General features: G+C 38.3%; 2 pseudogenes across 2 annotated transcripts; both read right to left on the bottom strand.

The window, feature by feature from the left end:
* Nucleotides 1-2,837: 2,837 nt before the first annotated feature.
* On the bottom strand, nt 2,838-5,228 carry LOC310737322 (immunoglobulin-like and fibronectin type III domain-containing protein 1; annotated as a pseudogene). Its single transcript has 3 exons — nt 4,830-5,228; nt 3,606-3,916; nt 2,838-2,845 (listed from the first exon to the last, which is right to left on the bottom strand). The product of its transcript is annotated as an immunoglobulin-like and fibronectin type III domain-containing protein 1 (transcript).
* A 1,226-nt stretch (nt 5,229-6,454) lies between these two features.
* LOC310737315 (immunoglobulin-like and fibronectin type III domain-containing protein 1) lies at nt 6,455-16,444 on the bottom strand (annotated as a pseudogene). The gene is made up of 9 exons: nt 16,396-16,444; nt 15,444-15,512; nt 15,304-15,359; nt 14,911-15,198; nt 14,664-14,820; nt 14,341-14,604; nt 13,889-14,195; nt 7,853-8,149; nt 6,455-6,760 (listed from the first exon to the last, which is right to left on the bottom strand). The product of its transcript is annotated as an immunoglobulin-like and fibronectin type III domain-containing protein 1 (transcript).
* Between the last annotated feature and the right edge of the window lie 4,377 nt (nt 16,445-20,821).

Genomic DNA, 20,821 nt, shown 5'->3' with positions numbered 1-20,821 from the left:
TGGTGGTGAGGAGGTGCCGGATGATTGGGCAACTACTGCAGAAGTGATAAGGGAGACAGCTAGAAAGGTACTTGGTGTGACTTCTGAAAATAGAATAGTGGTGGAATGAAGAAGTGCAGGACAGAATAAGGAGAAAGAGGTTGGCAAAACAGAATTGGGATCGACAGAGTGATAAGAAAAGTAGGAAGGAGTACAAGGAGATGCGGCAGCAGGTAAAGAGGTATGTGGCGAAAGCTACGGAAAAGGCATATGAGGAGCTGTATGAGAAGTTGGACACTAATGAAGGAGAAAATTATTTATACGATTGGCCAAGCAGAGGGACCGAGCTGGGAAGGATGTGCTGCAAGTTAGAGCAATGAAGGATGGAGATGGAAATGTGTTTACAAGTGAGGAGAGTGTGTTGAGAAGATGGAGGGAGTATTTTAAGAAGCTGATGAATGAGGTAAATGAGAGAGAGAGAAGGTTGGATGGTGTGGAGATAGCGAAGCAGAAAGTGGATAGGATTAGTAAGGAGGAAGTGAGAGCAGAGATTGAGAGGATAAAGAGTGGAAAGTCGATAGGCCCCGATGACATACCAGTAGAAGCATGGAGATAGGATCGCAGTGGAGTTTTTAACGAAATTGTTTAACAGGATTTTGGAAGGTGAGAGGATGCCTGAGGAATGGAGAAGGAGTGTGCTGGTACCAATCTTTAAGAATAAGAGAGATGTTTATACCTGCAGTAACTACAGGGGAAATATTTTGATCAGTCACACCGTGAGGTTTTGGCAAAGAGTAGTGAAAGCCAGGCTGAGAGAAGAGGTCATAATCTGTGAGCAGCAGTATGGTTTCATGCCGAGAAAGAGCACCACGGACGCATTATTTGCTTTGAGAATATTAATGGAGAAGTATAAAGAAGGTCAGAAGAAGTTGCATTGTGTGTTTGTGGATTTAGAGAAAGCGTATGACAGGGTGCCAGGAGAGGAGTTGAGGTATTGTAAGAGGAAGTCAGGTGTGTCAGAAAGTATGTGAGGGTGGTGCAGGACATGTATGAGGACAGTGTGACAGCAGTGAATTGTGCAGTAGGAACTACAGACTGGTTTTAGGTGGAGGGTGGACTGCATCATGGATCAGCTCTAAGCCCTTTCTTTTTTGCAGTGGTGATGGACAGGTTGACGGATGAGGTCAGACAGGAGTCTCCGTGAATGTTTGTGGATGATATTGTGATTTGTGGTGAGAGTAGGGAGCAGGTTGAGAAAAGCCTGGAGAGGTGGTGGTATGTGCTGGAGAGACAGAGTACATGTGTGTGAATGAGAGGGAGGGCAATGGAGTTGTGTGTTTGCAGGAAAAATAGGTGGAGAAGGTGGAGGAGTTCAGGTACCTGGGGTCAACAGTGCAAAGTAATCAAGAAGTGAAGAAAAGAGTGCAGGCAGGGTGAAGTGGGTGGAGAAGAGTGGCAGGAGTGATTTATAATGGAAGGGTATCTGAAAGAGTGAAAGGGAAGTTTATAGGACTGTGGTGAGACCTGCGATGTTGTATGGTTTAGAGACAGTGGAATTGAGTAAAAGACAGGAAGTGGAGCTGGAGGTAGATGTTGAAGATGAAGATGTTGAGGTTTTCATTGGGAGTGATGAGGATGGAAAGGATTAGAAATGAGTTTATTAGAGGGACATTGCATGTAGGATGTTTTGGAGACAAGGTGATGGAAGCGAGATTGAGATGGTTTGGACATGTGCAGAAGTCAGACATGGGGTTTGTTAGTAGGAGAATGCTGAGGATGGAGCCACCAGGAAGGAGGTAAAGAGGAAGGCCAACGAGGATGTTTATGGATGTGGTAAAGGAAGACATGCAGGTAGTTGTTGTGAAAGAGGCAGATGTAGAGGACAGGGGTGTATGGAAACTGATGATCCGCTGTGGCGACCCCTAATGCGAGAAGCCGAAAGAAGAAGAAGAAGTAATATTAGTAAATTCTCCTTTAAATCATTAACTGGTATAAAGTTAACCACTACCAAATTATATAACAATTATATGTACAAAAAAAGACCTACATTTACTTGAACAGTACATAGCCAAATGCTGGCTAGAGTGATGTAAAGCAGTAGGCCCAGTAACAATTATAGAACTGACATATTTAAGTGCATTTTTTAAATGTGACAGATAACTGTACAAATGATTACAAGAGCTTGAAAAATGCTGCCTGAATAATGGGCTGGGTCTTTTTCATAATTTGGAATGGCCACCTAGTGAAATCAAAATGATAACATTTTAGACTTTGTTTGTTTGCTTGTTGGAAAGTATAGGCAATAGGAAAATCATTGTTCATTTTAGCAGTGTTTTTAGTTTTTTAATATCCAGCTAATATTATCCAGCTTGAGTATAGTTTTTTTAACAAGTAGGTATACAGTAAATCATGCCAACTTGGTGTGTAGTGTGTAAGTTCATCTTTATTTGTTCTGTATATATAGCTAAAGAAAGTCTGTGATAGCCCCCTTATAAATCATAATAAATCACTACAACTCCACACAGAAGAACCTAACTCCAAGAAACACTGTATGTGTAAACATGTAACATGAAACTGACATTTCAGACATCTGACAGCCGTATATCCAGCCCATGGACACTTCTGAGCGTGTCATGAAATGCCAGGCTCTTCATTTCCTAGTAGTAAAACTCATGCAGTCTGTCTATGAAATGTGGCACTGATATTTAGGTCTGTCCATCTTTGCAGTTCTGGCTGTGCAGTATAGACAAAATGACCTATGATAACCACAAAAATGACCTATATGCCATTCTTAAAAAGTTTAGCATTTTAAATATTACATAAAAAAACCAACCTATGAGACATAGGTTTTCAAGGCTTTAAGAAGCTTTGGCACAATACACACAAGCGTATAGCAGTAATTTTATTATGAAGAATATAAATATAATTCTGTCAAGCTCCTGCATGCCTTACATGTAGTAAGATAACAAAAAGACCACAGAGAAATTGAGTTTTATACAGCATCCAAATTCAGTAATATAAGTATTATATTATCAGCATTATGTAAAATGGGAAGAAATTGTAATTAATTAATTAATTAAGTAATTAATTAATTAATTAATTATTGTAAATATATGTAGGTAAATTACATACATTTTTTTCAAGCATCTACAGTGTAGCATCTTGGTACTTTCCCTACATCAACATGCCATAGTTTCTTCAGAAAAACCCAAAAACATTAATAAGAGCAATTCCGCTGACTCACTAAATAATAATAATAATAATAATAATAATAATAATAATAATAATAATAATAATATTGATGTTATTAATAATAATAATAATAATAATAATAATAGGTCTGGGGTTCAAGCCCCGGTATCGCCAAGCTGCCACTCTTGGGCCCTTGAGCAAGGCCCTTAACCCTCTATGCTCCGGGGGTCCCTTACGAGGGAAATATCAAGGTCCGTGATGTCGGAGTGACGTGGGGCCGCCTCCCGTGGGCTCACCACCTGCAGGAGGGACCGTAAGGGACGGTGCTGTGAGGATTGGGCAGCAGTCGAAGGCAGGGGCCTGCTTAGACTGCTGCCCCCGCGACCCGAAATACGGATAAGCGGGAGAGAATGAATGAATAATAATAATAATACCTTTAACAGGTAGTTTGGTTGAGCACTCTGCTTTTTCAAATGAGCTGACTGCGACCAATTTGTATTTGCCAGCATCCTCCGAGGATGTACATGGAGCACACGCCGTTAACATTGGTGATGTAGTTTATGTTTATTAGAGTCGATGCAGACAACGTTCAAGTACCAAGAAACATGGGGTTTGGGGTAGCCTTGAACAGCACATGTCATATAGCACTGGTAGCCCTTTGGTGGAGAGTGGACTTTCAGAGGAACCATAATAAAGGGGGGCCTCTTAAAAGTGAGTGAGGCTGGCAGTGTTTTAAATATGAAAGCTAGACAAACAATTGAAATTAAATAGATATTAAAATTTGTAAAGGAAATGTAAAGCAGTTTGTACTGGCTCCAAAGTGTTGCTCTGTAGATATTAGGCCTTATTTATAAAGATACATACATACATACATACATACATCATTCTTAAAAGCAAAAAGGTGATTTTCATAAAAAATATTAGAATTAAACTTATGCTTTTAAGTGTGTAAAATTATGCAAAGAAAACTAATTTATACTTTTTATTTACCAGATTTAGAGCATGTAATTTGCATGGATTACTACACTTTTATGTGTACATTGTACCGCCATGATTACATTGTATATTTATTTACATTTATGGCGTATAGCAGATCCCATTATTCAAAGTCACTTATAGAACTGCTTTGTAGTCTTTATCTAAATCACTTCCTTTATACTACTTCTTCAAATCAGTAACTAGCATTGAATGGCCACTAAGAAATATTTGTTTATATAATTCTCTTTCATGAGTGAATATAAAAAATAAAGAAAAGCAAACAATTGGGACAAACATTTAAATCTATTCATCACATTTTAAAAAGGAAATGCTGTTGAAAGTGATGGGCAGGCTCGTCTCTCTCTGTGTATAACCATGGATGTGACAGGATGTTTTAAATCAGCATAATTTTGTTTGTAATATTTTTTTCTGTTTTGTAGAAAATTAAATCAGGCTAATAAATCAGTTGTAAACAAGCTGAATCCTGTCTGATTCAGCTTGTCAGTTAAGATTTATTAAATTTATAAATATTTTCTTTATATATACTTGTTTACAATAAACTTCTTCTTCTTTCGGCTTCTCCCATTAGTAATATTCCTAATGATTAGTAATATTCATTTAATAATTAGAATAATTAGTTCTCATGTGCACACACATCCTCTAAGAAATATTGTTTTTACTTTTTATGCTGTAAAGCACTCCATGTGGGTGATTTTAAAGGTTTAGACACTTCCATATCATTTTTAGCATAGATTCTGAAATGATACTCATGTCCAGACTGGATATTGGCAGTGTAAGTTGTACAGAAGTGGTGATTGGCTATTGTGTGCCATATGCAAATGTTGGTGTCATGTTTTGCTACAATGTAGTGTAGCTGATTATCCTGTTCCTGATCAAGTGATGGAGCTCATGTGATGGATACTTTACCATGGAAATGCTGCTCCAATGTCACTAAACCTGGTTTCTTGGGTTCATCTGGTAATAAACAGTGCTGTGATATCAGAAAAACTGTGAGGGAACCATTTTCATATAATGTTAAATAATGTAGAGTGTCAGGAAGAAATAGCAGCATATTTTATATATTGACTGGTTTATTGGAATGGAGCGAAGCCCTCTGCGGTGGCATGGAACGGGGCAACACCCTTGGCGGAGTCCAGAGGCCGAGTGACGCCCATGACAAAGTCCAGAGGCTGAGCGATTCCCACTACGGAGGTCTGGAGTGGAGCGACATCCTCTGCAGAGGTTTGGAGCGGAGCGACGTCCCCTGCGGAGGTCTGGAGCAGAGCGACGTCCTCGGCAGAGATCAGAGGTTGAGCGACACCCTCTGCAAAGCAGTAGCAGGTATTATATTATTAATTTTGTAATCATTGTCTTTTATTTATTTATTAAATAATATTATTGTTTTCCACAAATATATGCATATTTGGCTTGTGTACAGTGAATTATAACAATAAACACTGGTTTAAACTGGTATGTTGATGTAAAATGTAAAATGTAAGGGATTTAACTCTGGGGCTGATGATATCAAGGAGTTACTCCGCGCTGTCGACCTAACCCTTAGACCACCAAGGAAACGGTGCGGGCCGTCGGTCGTTCCATGTCAGCCTTAGTAGCCACAGAAATGTCGTTTTACAGGCATTCTGCCCTCCTCCTTTCCTAGTCTCTAACCAGGTAAAGCAAAATCAACTGTGTCGGCCTGGTCCGCTGGAGTGTCCCTCCAGGACATTTGTAATGCTGCGGGTTGAGACCTTTGCCAGGTTCTATGACCTTGACATCAGAGCTACTCCCGGCTCCTCTGTCCTGCATGCAGGTTGTTCTCAGACACACTAGGCAGGGACTGGTCAGTATGGTGTGATTGGACACTCATTCCCAAAGCGTTTTCGACACAGATCAAGTTCCTGAAAGGGAACGTCACTAGGTCCCTGAGGAAACGAAAGCAGCGTCAACGTGCCATACTCCCTACATCCCCGCAGCGTTTACCTTCTACTTTTCCAAAAGCTAATGTCGCTCCGATCGTGCTCCCATTTTGTAGCTTCCTGGTTTGTGTCACCAATGACGTCACGACTGCCTATTGGCCAGATTTTACACGTGATTACGTGACCTAGTGATGTTTTAACCGGGGGGGGGCAAACACTTTTTCACACAGGGCCATGTTGTTTGGGATGTTTTTTCCCTCAATAATAAAAACCTTAATTTAGAAACTGCATGTTGTGTTACCTTAAATCCTTAACTAATATTTAAATTAGCTTGATGATCTGAAACATTAAAGTGTGACCAACATGCAAAGAAATAAGAAATCACTTTTTCACAACACTGTATGAATGTTGTCTGTCTCCAGTGGGTCACCAATGCCCTCAGAGTTCTCTGCATATATGCCGTAATATATATATATATTTCTTTCCATGGCATATATTTCTTACATCAAAGGTAAGCCAATCAGCCGAGACTTTCTCTAAATTCTTCCAAATACTTTGACCTATTTGCTGCCTCTCAATTATGTCATTTTTTACTGGTGAGCCACCATCATTACTTGGTGTGTTCCACTTTAGTTAAATTACACAGGATGTGCACTATAAAACCTCAACTAGGCCTTTTGGTGGACTTGGCCTCTCTGTTGAAAAAAAACGAGAAGTATTTTATATTTAATAGAATAAGAATATATTCTTATTCGGGAACAGCACCATGTTCGGGAACAGCACCATGGGAACAGCAACATGGTCGGGAACAGCACCATGCAGGACAGACGAGCCCTCCAGAGGGTGGTGCGTTCAGCTGAACGTACCATCCACACTGAGCTCCCTAACCTGCAGGACATCTATAGCACGCGGTGCAGGACCAGAGCCAGGAAGATTATGAAGGACCTCAGCCATCCCAACAATGGACTCTTTTCTCTGTTGCGTTCAGGAAAACGCTTCCGCTTCCTGAAAGCGAACACAGAGAGAATGAGGAGGAGCTTCTTCCCGCAGGCCATCCGGTGTTTAAACCAGGAAACACCCAGGATCTAGAACTGGCCCACTCTCTCCACCATTATCATCACACTTCTCTGTACATATATTCACCTTCGCACCACGTCACTTTAAAACATATCTCACCGTTCGCACCACGACACTTTAAACTCTGGACTTGCACAGCACAGTGCGCTTTTTATTTTATTCATACCACATGGACCATATTGCACCATATTGCACATGGACACTTTACGGACCTTTACACCACACCATACCGCACACGGACACTTTATGGACAACCCACCACAATTGCCTATTGTTTACATATTGTTTACATATTGTTTACATTTCTATTTTGTTTACATCTTTCACTACACACTGTTTACTGTTCATATGTATATTTGCTCATACATTATCCTTTTATATATATATATATATATATATATATATATATATATATATATATATATATATATATATATATCTTTATACCTTATATTCTTTTATTTTATTTTATTTATTTATTTATTTTTATTTTATTATATTATATTTTATTTTATTTTATTTTAATAGCCTTTCTTATACCTTATAGTTATTTATGTGCCTCCTTTTCTTTCCCCCATCCTATTCCCTCAAGCCGGACCATCGTACAAAACATTTCACTACATGTCGTACCCTGTATGTATGTGTATGTGATGAATAAAATTTGATTTGATTTGAATTTGAATTCTAATATTTATTAAAAATGGCATTACCAAGCACAGCCAGCCTGGATAAAGCTTAAGCAATTCTATTAAGGTTTTTAAGATGAATCTTAATTTCTCCAGCATCTGATTGCACACTTTTTCTTTTTATTTGAAGGCAGCTATGGTTCGCTTTCTTTACCACTTTCACTCTACCACCATCAATCAGCTCAGAATCTTCCTTAAACTATTTAATCACCAGAGAATCTTGTGCTGGGAACCTCATCTTGAAGGTGGCATTTTGACCTGCTTTAATCACCACAGGTTTGGAGAACCTGTGCATTTCATCATAATCTATTTCAGATGCAGCTGAAACATTAAAAAAAAAAAAAAAAATTACAATTTGAATTTTTCCAACTAGTTTATTATTTATTTAACAAATTTTTTCTAAAATATTTTTAGAAGAAGGAAGATCATAGGGTGAGGTATAAGAGTGGAGGAAAGTGCACACAGGTGGACTATGTTCTATGTAGGAGATGCAACCTGGAGGTTATTGGAGACTGTAAGTTGTTGGCAGGGGACAGTGCAGCTAGACAGCATCAAATAGTGGTCTGTAGGATGGCTTTTGGAGGTAAAGAAGAAGAGGAGAGTGAGGATTGAAAAAAAATAAGAGGGTGACGGGCTCGGTGGTGGTAAAGAGGTGCTGGATGATTGGGCAACTACTGCAGAAGTGATAAGGGAGACAGCTAGAAAGGTACTAGCCATGACATCTGAAAATAGAAAGGAGATGCGGCAGTAGGTAAAGAAGAATGTGGCAAAATCCAAGGAAAAGGCATATGAGGAGCTGTATGAGAAGTTGGACACTAAGGAAGGAGAAAATGATTTGTACCGATTGACCAGACAGAGGGACCGAGCTGAGAAGGATGTGTTGCAAGTTAGAGCAATAAAGGATGGAGATGGAAATGTGTTGACTAGTGAGGAGAGTGTGTTGGGAAGGTGAAAATGAAAGAGATAGAGAGAGAGATAGAGAGAGAGAGAGAGAGAGAGAGAGAGAGAGAGAGAGAGAGAGAGAGAGAGAGAGAAGGGTGGATGATGTGGAGATGGTGAAGCAGGAAGTGGAAAGTATTAGTAAGGAGGAAGTGAGAGGATGAAGAGTGGAAAGTCGGTTGGACCAAATGACATACCAGTAGAAGCATGGAGATGTTTAGGAGAGGTGGCAGTGGAGTTTTTAACCAGATTGTTCAACAAGATTTTGGAAGGTGAGAGGATGCCTGAGGAATGTAGAAGGAGTGTGCTGGTACCGATCTTTAAGAATAAGGGAGATGTGAAGACCTGCAGTAACTACAGAGGAATTAAGTTGATCAGTCACACCATGAAGTTATGGGAAAAGGTAGTGGAAGCCAGGCTGAGAGAAGAGGTGACCATTTGTGAGCAGCAGTATGATTTCATGACAAGGAAGAGCATTACAGACGCATTGTTTGCTTTGAGAATGTTGATGGAGAAGTATAGAGAAGGTCAAAAGGAGTTGCATTGTGTGTTTGTAAGGTGGAGGTTGGACTGCATCAAAAATCGGCTATGAGCCCTTTCCTGTTTGCAGTGGTGATGGACAGGTTGATGGACGAGGTCAGACAGGAGTCTCCATTGACTATGATGTTTGCAAATGATATTGTTATGGAGAAGTGGAGGTATGCAGTGCAAAGTAATGGAGAGTGTGTTAGAGAAGTGATGAAAAGTGTGCAGGCAGGGTGGGGTGGGTGGAGAAGAGTGGCAGGAGTGATTTGTGATAGAAGGGTATCTGAAAGAGTGAAAGAGAAAGTTTAAAGGACTGTGGTGAGACCTGCGATGTTGTATGGATTAGAGACAGTGGCATTGAGTAAAAGACAGGAGGTGGAGCTGGAGGTAGCAGAGCTGAAGATTTTGAGATTTTCATTGGGTGAGGGAAGACATGCAGGTAGTTGGTTTTCAAAGAGGCAGATGTAGAAGACAGAGTAGTATGAAGACGGATAATTGGTTGTGGCGACCTCTAATGGGGGCAGCCAAAAAAGAAGAAGAAGGAGAAGATTTTTTTTTTCTTTCCATTTTACACTATATGTAATGATGTTTAACAGTTTGGATCTACAAGTCATAAAATATAAAAAATAATGCAGCTGATTTTTTTTAAGTTACAAAGAAGAACATAAAAATGTAATACATCCAGCTAAAAGTGTGGCTTGGCAGCCATTTGCTGCAAACAGTTTTTCAGTTTTAGTATCCTTGCAACTTTGGGTAGGCAGTTTAGGAGTGCTTGCATCTTTACAAATAGACATTTCGGAAGTAACCTAACATAGAAAAAAATTATATTTCAGAATCCCATAATTATTACCAAAATATCTAGGAGGCAATACTTTAACAAAAAAAAATAATATTTACATGAACTATAAAACATTTTCCTTAAATATATTTGTCAAAATTTATCACACAAAAATATATCTAACCTGTCTCACCCTATGTCCTGGGTATACATACTGTATTTGATTGCATACATGTAGTTTGAATCTAATCATTTTTGCAGTCTGTTATTTTGAAACCAATGCAGTACTAAAGAATATTGTGATAAATATATATTGCAAATATTATATGCAATAGATGCTGATTATTTTGAAGTTGATGTATACACAAGTCTTTCCTTTTCTGCATTAGTAAAACAAACTCCATCAGTTTTATTATTGTTAGGTCTAGTGACAAATTCTGGTAGTTTGCCATGAGCTGCATCTTCTGACAGTTGGCCGGTCAGGCAAGCTTGATCATCTAATAGACTCATGGAGGTGTTTAATATTAAGCTAATGGCCACAAACATAATTTCCCTCTAGGTCACAAATTTGAATCTATGATGACTACCAAATCATAACCCAGAGGGACAGAGATGGGAAGGATGTACTGCAAGTTAGAGCAGTAAAGGATGGAGAGGGAAATGTGTTGACTAGTGAGGAGAGTGTGTTGAGAAGGTGGAGGGAGTATTTTGAGCAGCTGATGAATGAGGAAAATCAGAGAGAGAGAAGGTTGGATGATGTGGAGTTGGTGAAGCAGGAAGTGGATAGGATTAGTAAGGAGGAAGTGAGAGCAGCGATTAAGAGGATGAAGAGTGGAAAGTCGGTTGGACCAGATGACATACCGGTAGAAGCGTGGAGATGTTTAGGAGAGATGGCAGTGGAGTTTTTGACCAGATTGTTTAACAGGATTTTGGAAGATGAGAAGATGCCTGAGGAATGGAGAAGAAGTGTGCTGGTACCGATCTTTAAGCATAAAGGAGATGTGCAGTCTTGCAGTAACTACAGGGGAATTAAGTTGATCAGTCACACCATGAAGTTATGGGAAAGAGTAGTGGAAGCCAGGCTGAGAGAAGAGGTGACCATCTGTGAGCAACAGTATGGTTTCATGCCGAGGAAGAGCACCACAGATGCCTTATTTGCTTTGAGGATGTTGATGGAGAAGTATAGAGAAGGACAGAAGGAGCTGCATTGTGTATTTGTGGATTTAGAGAAGGCGTACGACAGGGTGCCAAGAGAGGAGCTGTGGTATTGTATGAGGAAGTCAGGTGTGTCAGAGAAGTATGTGAGGGTGGTGCAGGACATGTATGAGGACAGTGTGACGGCAGTGAAGTGAAGTGAAGGTTGGACTGCATCAAGGATCGGCCCTGAGCCCTTTCCTGTTTGCAGTTGTGATGGACAGGTTGACGGACGACGTCAGACAGGAGTCTCCCTGGACTATGATGTTTGCGGATAATATTGTGATTTGTTGTGAGAGTAGGGAGCAGGTTGAGAAGAGCCTGGAGAGGTGGAGATATGCGCTGGAGAGAAGGGGAATGAAACTCAGTAGGAGTAAGACAGAATACATACTACAGAATGCAGTGGAGTGGTGCGGTTGCAGGGAGAAGAGCTGGAGAAGGTGGAGGAATTCAGGTACCTGGGGTCAACAGTGCAAAGTAATGGAGAGTGTGTTAGAGAAGTAAAGAAAAGAGTGCAGGCAGGGTGAAGTGGGTGGAGAAGAGTGACAGGAGTGATTTGTGATAGTAGGGTATCTGCAAGAATAAAAGGGAAAGTTTATAGGACTGTGGTGAGACCTGCAATTTTGTATGGTTTGGGGACAGTGGCATTGAGTAAAAGACAGGAGGTGGAGCTGGAGGTAGCAGAGCTGAAGATGTTAAGGTTTTCGTTGGGAGTGACGAGGATGGATAAGATTAGAAATGAGTTTATTAGAGGGACAGCGCATGTAGGATGTTTTGGTGACAAGGTGATGGAGGCGAGATTGAGATGGTTTGGACATGTGCAGAGGAGGGACATGAATTATACTGGTAGAAGAATGCTGAGGATGGAGCCACCAGGTAGGAGGAAAAGAGGAAGGCCAAAGAGGAGGTTTATGGATGTGGTGAGGGAAGACATGCAGGTAGTTTGTGTAAAAGAGGCAGATGTAGAGGACAGGGTGGTATGGAGACGGATGATCTGCTGTGGCGACCCCTAATGAGAGCAGCCGAAAGAAGAAGAAGAAGAAGATGACTACCAAATCATGGTTATAGCACACAAATATTGGCATTATTTCTTACACGTGTTTTGAAGGATGCATTCTGATTTTTTTTTTGTGTCACAAGCATTTTGTACAATAGATTTTATGCATCTGCTACATTTTACACTGCTTTAACTGAAAAGACTGAAAACTGAAAAGCAGAAAAGATATACTGTGAATACAATGAAGAGGGTTTTGTACATTGATACTGCTACAATACACAGTTAAATACTAGTGTTATATATTAGTTGTTCATTATCTCAATATTAATATAAAATAAGAATAAGATTAAGAAATATTTATTTATTATGTTGCTTGTATACTACTGACAATTTTGACAGTTTTTTTTCAATGGTGGATGAATTTGTCTTCCTGGATACAGATGTAAGGAACAGTTCTGTATTTTTTCCAGATTTTATCAAGTCTGATCTTGCTTCCTCCACAGGTGCTAATGACCCCCAATCACCTCGGATTATTGTTAAAAAAAACAACAACAAAAAAACCCCATCTAATTTTAACTGTCCATTAAATAGACACCTTTACTGTGACAAACAAGTAGCCCCAAGAACAAGAGGGAAAACTTCTTTTCAACCTTTTGACTTTTGGTCTGCTAATTATGTTCACTAAATGTACACTATACAATATATAAAAGTATTTGGACATTTAAATATTACCTCCAAATATAGGTCTTCCCCATAATGTTGGCACACATTTGGAAGCATACATTTGTCTGGAATGTCTATGTAGTATTGAGATTTGACTTTAGCAGAACTGAAGGGCTCCTAACTTATTGCAGTGTGACAATATTCCTGTGCACAAAACACGTAGTTTACCAAGGTTGGTGGTGAACAACGCAAATGGCCTGCACATAGCTCAGACCTCATCTCCAATGAACCCTGACCACACTAAAGTTCTTGTAGGTGAATGAATATGTGAATCCCCACAGCCAAAAACAATCAAAGTGAGGACTAAATCTGGAATTACAGTAAATGTTCAACAAGCACATACTGATGTGATTGCTGGGTGTCTACAATGGTGTATGTATTGGTGGTTCTATAAACATTGGATACTCTTTAGTGTTAGTAAGACTGACCTCCTTGCCTTCTTATACATCCTAATCTTTGCCATTCAGGAGATGGTTCTATAAAACAGGAAATATTGATGGTCTTGTGGTAGGTATTATCTCTGTGGATAGGGATTATTATGTATTGATTCCATTCATCATGGCTTCTCTAGAGGCTGACCCAAAAAAGGCACATTGAGCAGATTTTGCAAGGTTTATTTGCACACGCTGGTAGAAAAAAAACGTTCCTCTCTATTTATATCTGGTTTTGTATCTGTTTAGAACATTTTATTTCTCTCAAATAATTTAGAATTGGTTACACACCTAATTTAGAGTGTTCTTAGAGTGCCACTATGTGGCATAAAAACATAAATGACAAACTACAGTACTTTTTGAATATGTTGACGTTTTTTTTATTTATTATTTTTACTATTAGTATTTCTATACATTATAAAAATAATTCCTATTTTTATGACTGTAGATGTTACCCAGCTGTCCATCATTACCTGTTCTTTCAATGTCAGAGCAGGCACCAGCTACTAAACGAGGTACAGAGCCAGATCTAAACTCAAAAGCAGAAACCCCCTCAGACACAGAAGCAATGCCAGATCCTGAACCAGATGAAGAAGTGTTGCTGTCTCCAGAAGTTGTTGCTTCTTTCTCTGGCAGAGCTGTTTTGAAAGCTGATATAATCTCCTTTTTGTCCCTTTGCAGCCTCTCTGCAGCAATTTTTGTCAGATCATGGGCCGATCCTCCTGCCCGCGTTATTTTTCGCACTTTCATTTTGCCGTGGAGGCTTGGATCATTATCAAGCTGGTCATAAAACAGAAATGAGAAGTAACAGGGAAAATATATCAGGAGTTATTTAAGTAACATGTAAGGTAGATAGAAGGTTAATATATTTAATTAATTTTATATAGGTTTCTTTATCACCTACATTAGGGTGAATAAGAGTACCCTCTACTCTCAGCCAAGTATTAGAGTGCATGATACCTGCCACAGCAGCCTTTATCCACAAGCATTCAGTCTTTCACCACCAGATGGTGAATCAGCTTGTCTTCAGAAACTGTTATGTCATATTATTCTCCCTGTTCCAGAGGGACATTCTTGCCCACCCACAGGATTTTTGAGAGGTAATTAGATACAACACACTCAAACACTGTATCTTCTCTCCCCAAAGCTTTAACCTCCTGAAGCTTCACCAGGAAATTCACCTTTGGAACTAAAAAAAATTATTAGTAGAGTAATCAACTATGATAAACATCACATTTGTACAGTTACTCTTAAAATTAGTGTAGAACATGGTTACATTCTCAACATCAAACTGATAAAGGATAGCATCATCTGAGAGGAGATTCCTAAAAGTAAACACAAAATTATTGGCAATTTGTTTAAGGCTGTGTTTCATCTCTATGGCGTATTGGATGATTTCTCCAACCTATGCATTGAATCAAAATTTTAAAGAAAAATGCCTCATTGATTTCATAATAAATGTATCATTTAGGATAGTAGTTCTTCTCAGCCGCACTTTGTAAATGAATATCCTACTACTTGGGTCTACAAGATCCAAATCAACTTCAAATAATGCTGTGCCATTGGATTTCACTTTAATGTGCTTTAGGTTGGAAATGCTTTTGACAAACTGGGTTAAGCAGGAAAGCAATGATCCTTTATTTCCATACAGTGCAATTATTTCATTACATTTCCTTAGCATCCACCAGAAATCATTCACTCTATATTCAGCACAAATGCACTCATAATCTTTCTTATCAGCACTGAGCAAAATTTTACAGACGTTCAGGTCAATTTCTCCTTCCTTTTTGGGGCAGTTTTTGGACACATAAAAACAAAAAACAAAGTTTAAAAACTGGAAAAAAATGTCAATTGAATTACTAGAATTTCAATAGAAATGTAATGAGACTTTTTTCTTTTCAGTGTAATTTTGAGCTTTCCTTGCTTTGTCTTTCTTGTATCCCACTAAAATACAAACATACTATTCACATTTGCAATTATTGAACTGAATATAAATGTAAACATTAAATGTCATAACAGTTTTCATACCTTCAATAGCATTTAGTATAACTGTGACAGAAGCTCGGTCAAACTTGTCTGTTGCAAAACCCTTGGCATCTAGAACATAAAGAGCAAGGATTATCTTCAGAATTGCCTTTATCTTTTTGCAGAAAAAAGAAATGGGAATTGAACTTTGTCTGATATTTCTGTTGGTCAAATACATCTCCATTATTTTTGGCCCAGGTGACAGTAGGTTTTGGATTCCCTATGACAATTGCCTTGAAATTTGCTTGTTCACCTGTTTGACAAGAAACACGAACATGTGATGTAGTATGGCTTTCCCCAAACTAGTAGTAGAAATAGTACATTTCAACATTTGGCTTTCTTCAAAATATTAGAAAAAAAAGGTTGCACTTTAGAATTTTGTAACTGTATATAATACAGTATGTAAATATACTGTAGTACACACATAACAGTACAGTAGTATTTCTCAATGGTTCCTTGTATAGGAATATACATATATATATACATACATATACTGTGTTTTATATATATATATATATATATATATATATATATATATATATATATATATATATATATATATATATATATATATATATATATATATATATATATAACTACATTAGTAGTAATATATTTTTTTATAGATTTTGAGTTACCTATGAGTTATTAAGCTGTAGCATTAAATGTTTTGTGTTAAAGTGTTGGTAACTGAACACCAATCATTGAATACATTTACATTTTGCATTCATCAGTCCAAATAAATGTTTTCAGTTTATATTAAAGGTCATATGAAGTGGGCTGAGAAGAGAATCAGGCATTTAGATTGTGGTACATCAATTAAAAACTCATAAAATGATCAAGGCCAAACATGTACAAATGTTTTTAGTTATATTTTATTTGAGCCATGTGGATTTTTTTGGTCAGGCTTTTTTTTGTGAAGTAAAAGTGGTAGATAATTATAAATTCCATTCACCTTGACCTTCAGCTGTCTGATCTGTAATTTTTGACGTCTTCTTCCACATTTTGCGAATGGTACTCAAAAAACAGAACTCATAAAAGACTCCTGGAAGCATACAATAAATGTATTGTTAACTTATTTGATACTTTAATGCTTTGTCAGCTTTGAAATGATTGATTTACACTGAAGTTTTTTTTATAATTAAGGTAGGACTCGAGTTATAGCCTTTTTTTTTTTTTAAGTTAACTGTTTTAAAACAGGGAGAGTGGTGGCTCCAGCGGTTAAGGCGCTGGGTTGCCGATCGGAAGGTCGGGGGTTCGAGCCCCGGTATCGCCAAGCTGCCATTCTTGGGCCCTTGAGCAAGGCCCTTAACCCTCTATGCTCCAGGGGTCCCTTACGAGGGAAATATCAAGGTCCGTGACGTTGGGCCGCCTTCCAGTGGGCTCACCACCTGCAGGAGGGACCGTAAGGGACGGTGCTGTGAGGATTGGGCAGCAGTCGAAGGCGGGGGCCTGCTTAGACTGCTGCCCCCGCGACCCGAATTACGGATAAGCGGGAGAAAATGAATGAAAATGAATGAATGAATGAATGTTTTAAAACACCTTTAGGGAGCACTCATGACTTATTGGTGGGTTTTGTGACAATTTTATGTAAGACCCGCTTTAATCAAAGATGAGTGTGTGTATGTATATATATATATATATATATATATATATATATATATATATATATATATATATATATATATATATATATATATATATAAAAATCAATCGATTAGAATATTTAATCGTGATTAATTGCATGATTGTTATAACTCATCTCATCGCAAATTAATCACACATTTTTTTCTGTTTTAAATGTACCTTAAATTGACACATTTTTTTATATATATATTCTGTCACCTGGAATGGTTTTTATTACACAGGTGTGCCTTGTCAAGACATAATTTGTGACATTTCTTGGCTTCTTAATGTGCTAGGGTTTAGACTGTTGTTTGTCTTGTGAATAGGAAATGATGAGTACATAGTCAATAGCCATATTTGTGGTACTACAACTACTGTATTAATCCATATTATGTCAAGAAACATTTGGTTAACATTGGTTAAGTAAAGGGAAAAGAAAGTGCATCATTACTTTAAGGAATGAATGTCAGTCAAATAATTTTTTTTAAGAACTTTAAATATATCCCAAAGTGCAGTTTCTATCAAACACATCAACACCATTAATCACTATAGATTTAGGAAGACCAAAAGCTACCTCTGCTGCAGAGAATACGTTTATTAGAATTACCAGCTTTAGAAACTGCAGATTTACAAAAATGCTTTTTTGGGAGTGGCAGACCGAGACAACCATTGTTCTAAGGAGACTTCAGGCCTTTTTGGTTGAATTGCAGCAAAGAAACTATTACTTTAGAAGAAAAACAAGCAGAATAGATTTGCTTGGTGCAAGAAATAGAAAAAATGGACATTAGATCAGTGTAAAACTGTCATTTGGTATGATGCATCTAAATTTGAGATTTTTTGGTTCTAATTGCTGTGTCTTTGTTAGACAAACAGAGAGTGAACGGACAGTTCCTGAACGTGTGGTTCCCACTGTGAAGCATGGAGGAGGAGGTGTGATGGTGTGGGGGTGCTTTGTTGGTAACCTTTTCGGTGATTTAGTCTAAATTGAGAGCACACAACAAGCACTTATACATCTCTGGGAACTCCTCAAGTTGGAAAACCATACCAAGTGACTACATCATGAGGCTGACTGAGATTATGCCTAGAGTGTGCAGAGGTATCATCAAAGCAAAAGGTGGGCACTTTGTAGAATTGAAAATATAAAACATTCTGGGTTGTTTATTTTCTGTTCACTACTTAATTTCATATGTGTTCTTTTAAAGTTTGAATGCCTTAAGTGTTAATGTACAATGTTAAAAAAATATTTATCGCTCCAGACTTCCATACCTTTAGTAGATGTTTTGCTGTAGGTATTGAGTAATTCTTCATAAGCAATTAATAGTATGCTTTGACTTAAATAATTAAAAAATTTTTTTTAATGAGATTTGAACGTCAGAATTAGCTTTTGTAAGACACAGGAGATCACTATTACAACATTTGTTTTATTATTGTCAAATGTAGCCCATCATATTGAACAAAAAAAGACATACAGAGTCCATATCATTAAGGACACCATATTAAACCTGGAAAAATCTGTGTGTTCAGAGATGCAGAGAGTGGTTATATGATATACCGGAGGAGTCCTGTTCAGAATTGATTTTTTGCTGACAGTTACTTAAACTCTTTTTGCACCAACCAATTTGGCACCAGCAGCTATGCCTCAGTCACAGTCACATTTTTCCACATTTTAATATTTGATCTTGGCATTACCTGAAGCTCATAAACTTGCCTGCATGATTTTATTCACTGAGCTTATGTTTCATGATAGGGTAGTTAAAGGAGCAGATGTGCAGGAGCTCCTAGTAAATTGGTAAATTATTAGTTTACCCGGCTTGAATTTGTGTCCTGGTCAGGCCCTGCTTAAGAGTTGTAAGATAATGCACTGTTTTATTACTTTATCAGCATTTATTAATAAACATTAGAATAAAACATATTGTTAACTGTAGCCTGAGTAAATTTAGAGTAAAAAGTAAAAGATTATGCTTTAAATGGTGTGTAAAATCAAGTAATATGTTTCACGCAATAGAAAAATGAAAAGCTTGACTTGCCCAGATAAATAAAATGTTATAGTTCCATTTCTTATGTGTGTGTTAAAGTGCAGAACTTTAATGCTGTTAGAGTTACTTTTAGAACACTACTGTATATGGAGACTGCTAAATGTGCCATAACTTTCTGGTTTCATTTTATATACTGTATTTAGCATTGTTTTTTGATATTCTCAATGTTTAATGAAAATATCATACTCAAAAAGATTTTTTTTTGCCTGAATAGCTGCTCATATTACGATTCCTATATCTTAAGCCTTCTTGAAGAATAAATCATATACAGTGGAACCCGGTTATCTCGACCTCGGTTACCTCGACAACCCTATTAAGTCGACGTTTTTGAAGTGGAACCGCCAAATTCTCGCTTTGTCTAAGCATTTTTTTTTTATCGTTTTATGTCGCCGAACCCTGATATCTCGAGCACAAGGGGGGGAATTTGCCATTTAACGTCGGTTATCTCGATCGGCGCTGTGCAGCCGCAGAAGAACTCGCGAAAGTGGCGGAAAAATCAAACCTTACAGCTGCTACAGGTGTTGTATTGTATACTGGTGAATCTCTGCTGTTAGTTAGTGCACATATGCCTTTTGTTGTTAAATGTTATGCGATGAACGGGAGGCGAAAGTATAAGCGCGGCGCTGAACAGCACACGGGAGAACGTGGGATGAGCAGCAAAAGCATAGAATGAACACCGGCAGGATCGGGGGGGGGGGGGGGGGGGGATCCGCGATGCGCTTTGGGAAGAAAAGCGCAGCCGGTGAGAGAGTGCCGGTGGGAAGACACGTACCGGGATACGCATGCGCGATAACAACGACCGCCGTGAACCAACATATACCAACAATAACGGACAGTGAGAGTGTGGAAGTTTAAATAGGAGCTGGTGATGATGATAAACGAGCACTATATGTGCGCGATTAAACCCGGGAGCTTCAGAGAAAGCGGGTGAGAAAACACCTACACGCCGAAGGGGGCCGAAGGAGGCCGAAGGAGGCGTGGCAGGTGGATTCCTGACAGATAAACATGTACTGGATCAGGGCCGCTGGAAGTAATTTTGAACAGGGGGTGCTGTGAATTTTTTTTTTTTTTTTTTTGACTGTATGTATTTTTATAGCATGCCTTCATCAAACAAATCGCGGCAACGCTGTTGTGTAAAAAACCCCTTCAAAAACACGTGCATGTACATTCTCATTTATTAACGCACATCATGTACATAAAGAAATTTCAAGCACGTTAATATACTGCCGCCATTTTGATTTTCGTTTATCTCGATCATCGGTTATTTCGATGCTTTTTGGCGACCCCCTAGGACATCGACATAACCGGGTACCACTGTATACTCCTTGATACAAAATATAAACATTGCGTAGAAGTTTTATCCGAAGTGTAATAGGAACAATAAAAATATAATACATTTGCATATTCTAAAGACTTGTAGAATGCAACATTATAATTAAGTTGAATAATTATTTGAATTTAATACATTAGATTGTATGTACACGTTTGGAGCTGTAGAATAAATATAATTGCATTATAAAGTGTTAATCTCAGGCTCATCAAACACATTCAGGTGTAAATTTGGCCTGTGCCCCAACAGAACGGGCAAGCTCCTTTTCTGGTATGAATTTCATGGCTGAAAATGGTTCACTGATGGAACATTAAAAGCCAAGGCACCTGACCCATTTGGGGTCAATTTTTATGATGCCATGTGGCTGGTTACTTATGCTCACATTAAAT

Source organism: Silurus aristotelis (genome assembly GCF_946808225.1).
Source record: "Silurus aristotelis genome assembly, chromosome: 2".
NCBI lineage: Eukaryota > Metazoa > Chordata > Actinopteri > Siluriformes > Siluridae > Silurus > Silurus aristotelis.
Note: the sequence above shows the minus strand (reverse complement) of the source record. Positions and strands in the feature narration are given on the sequence as shown.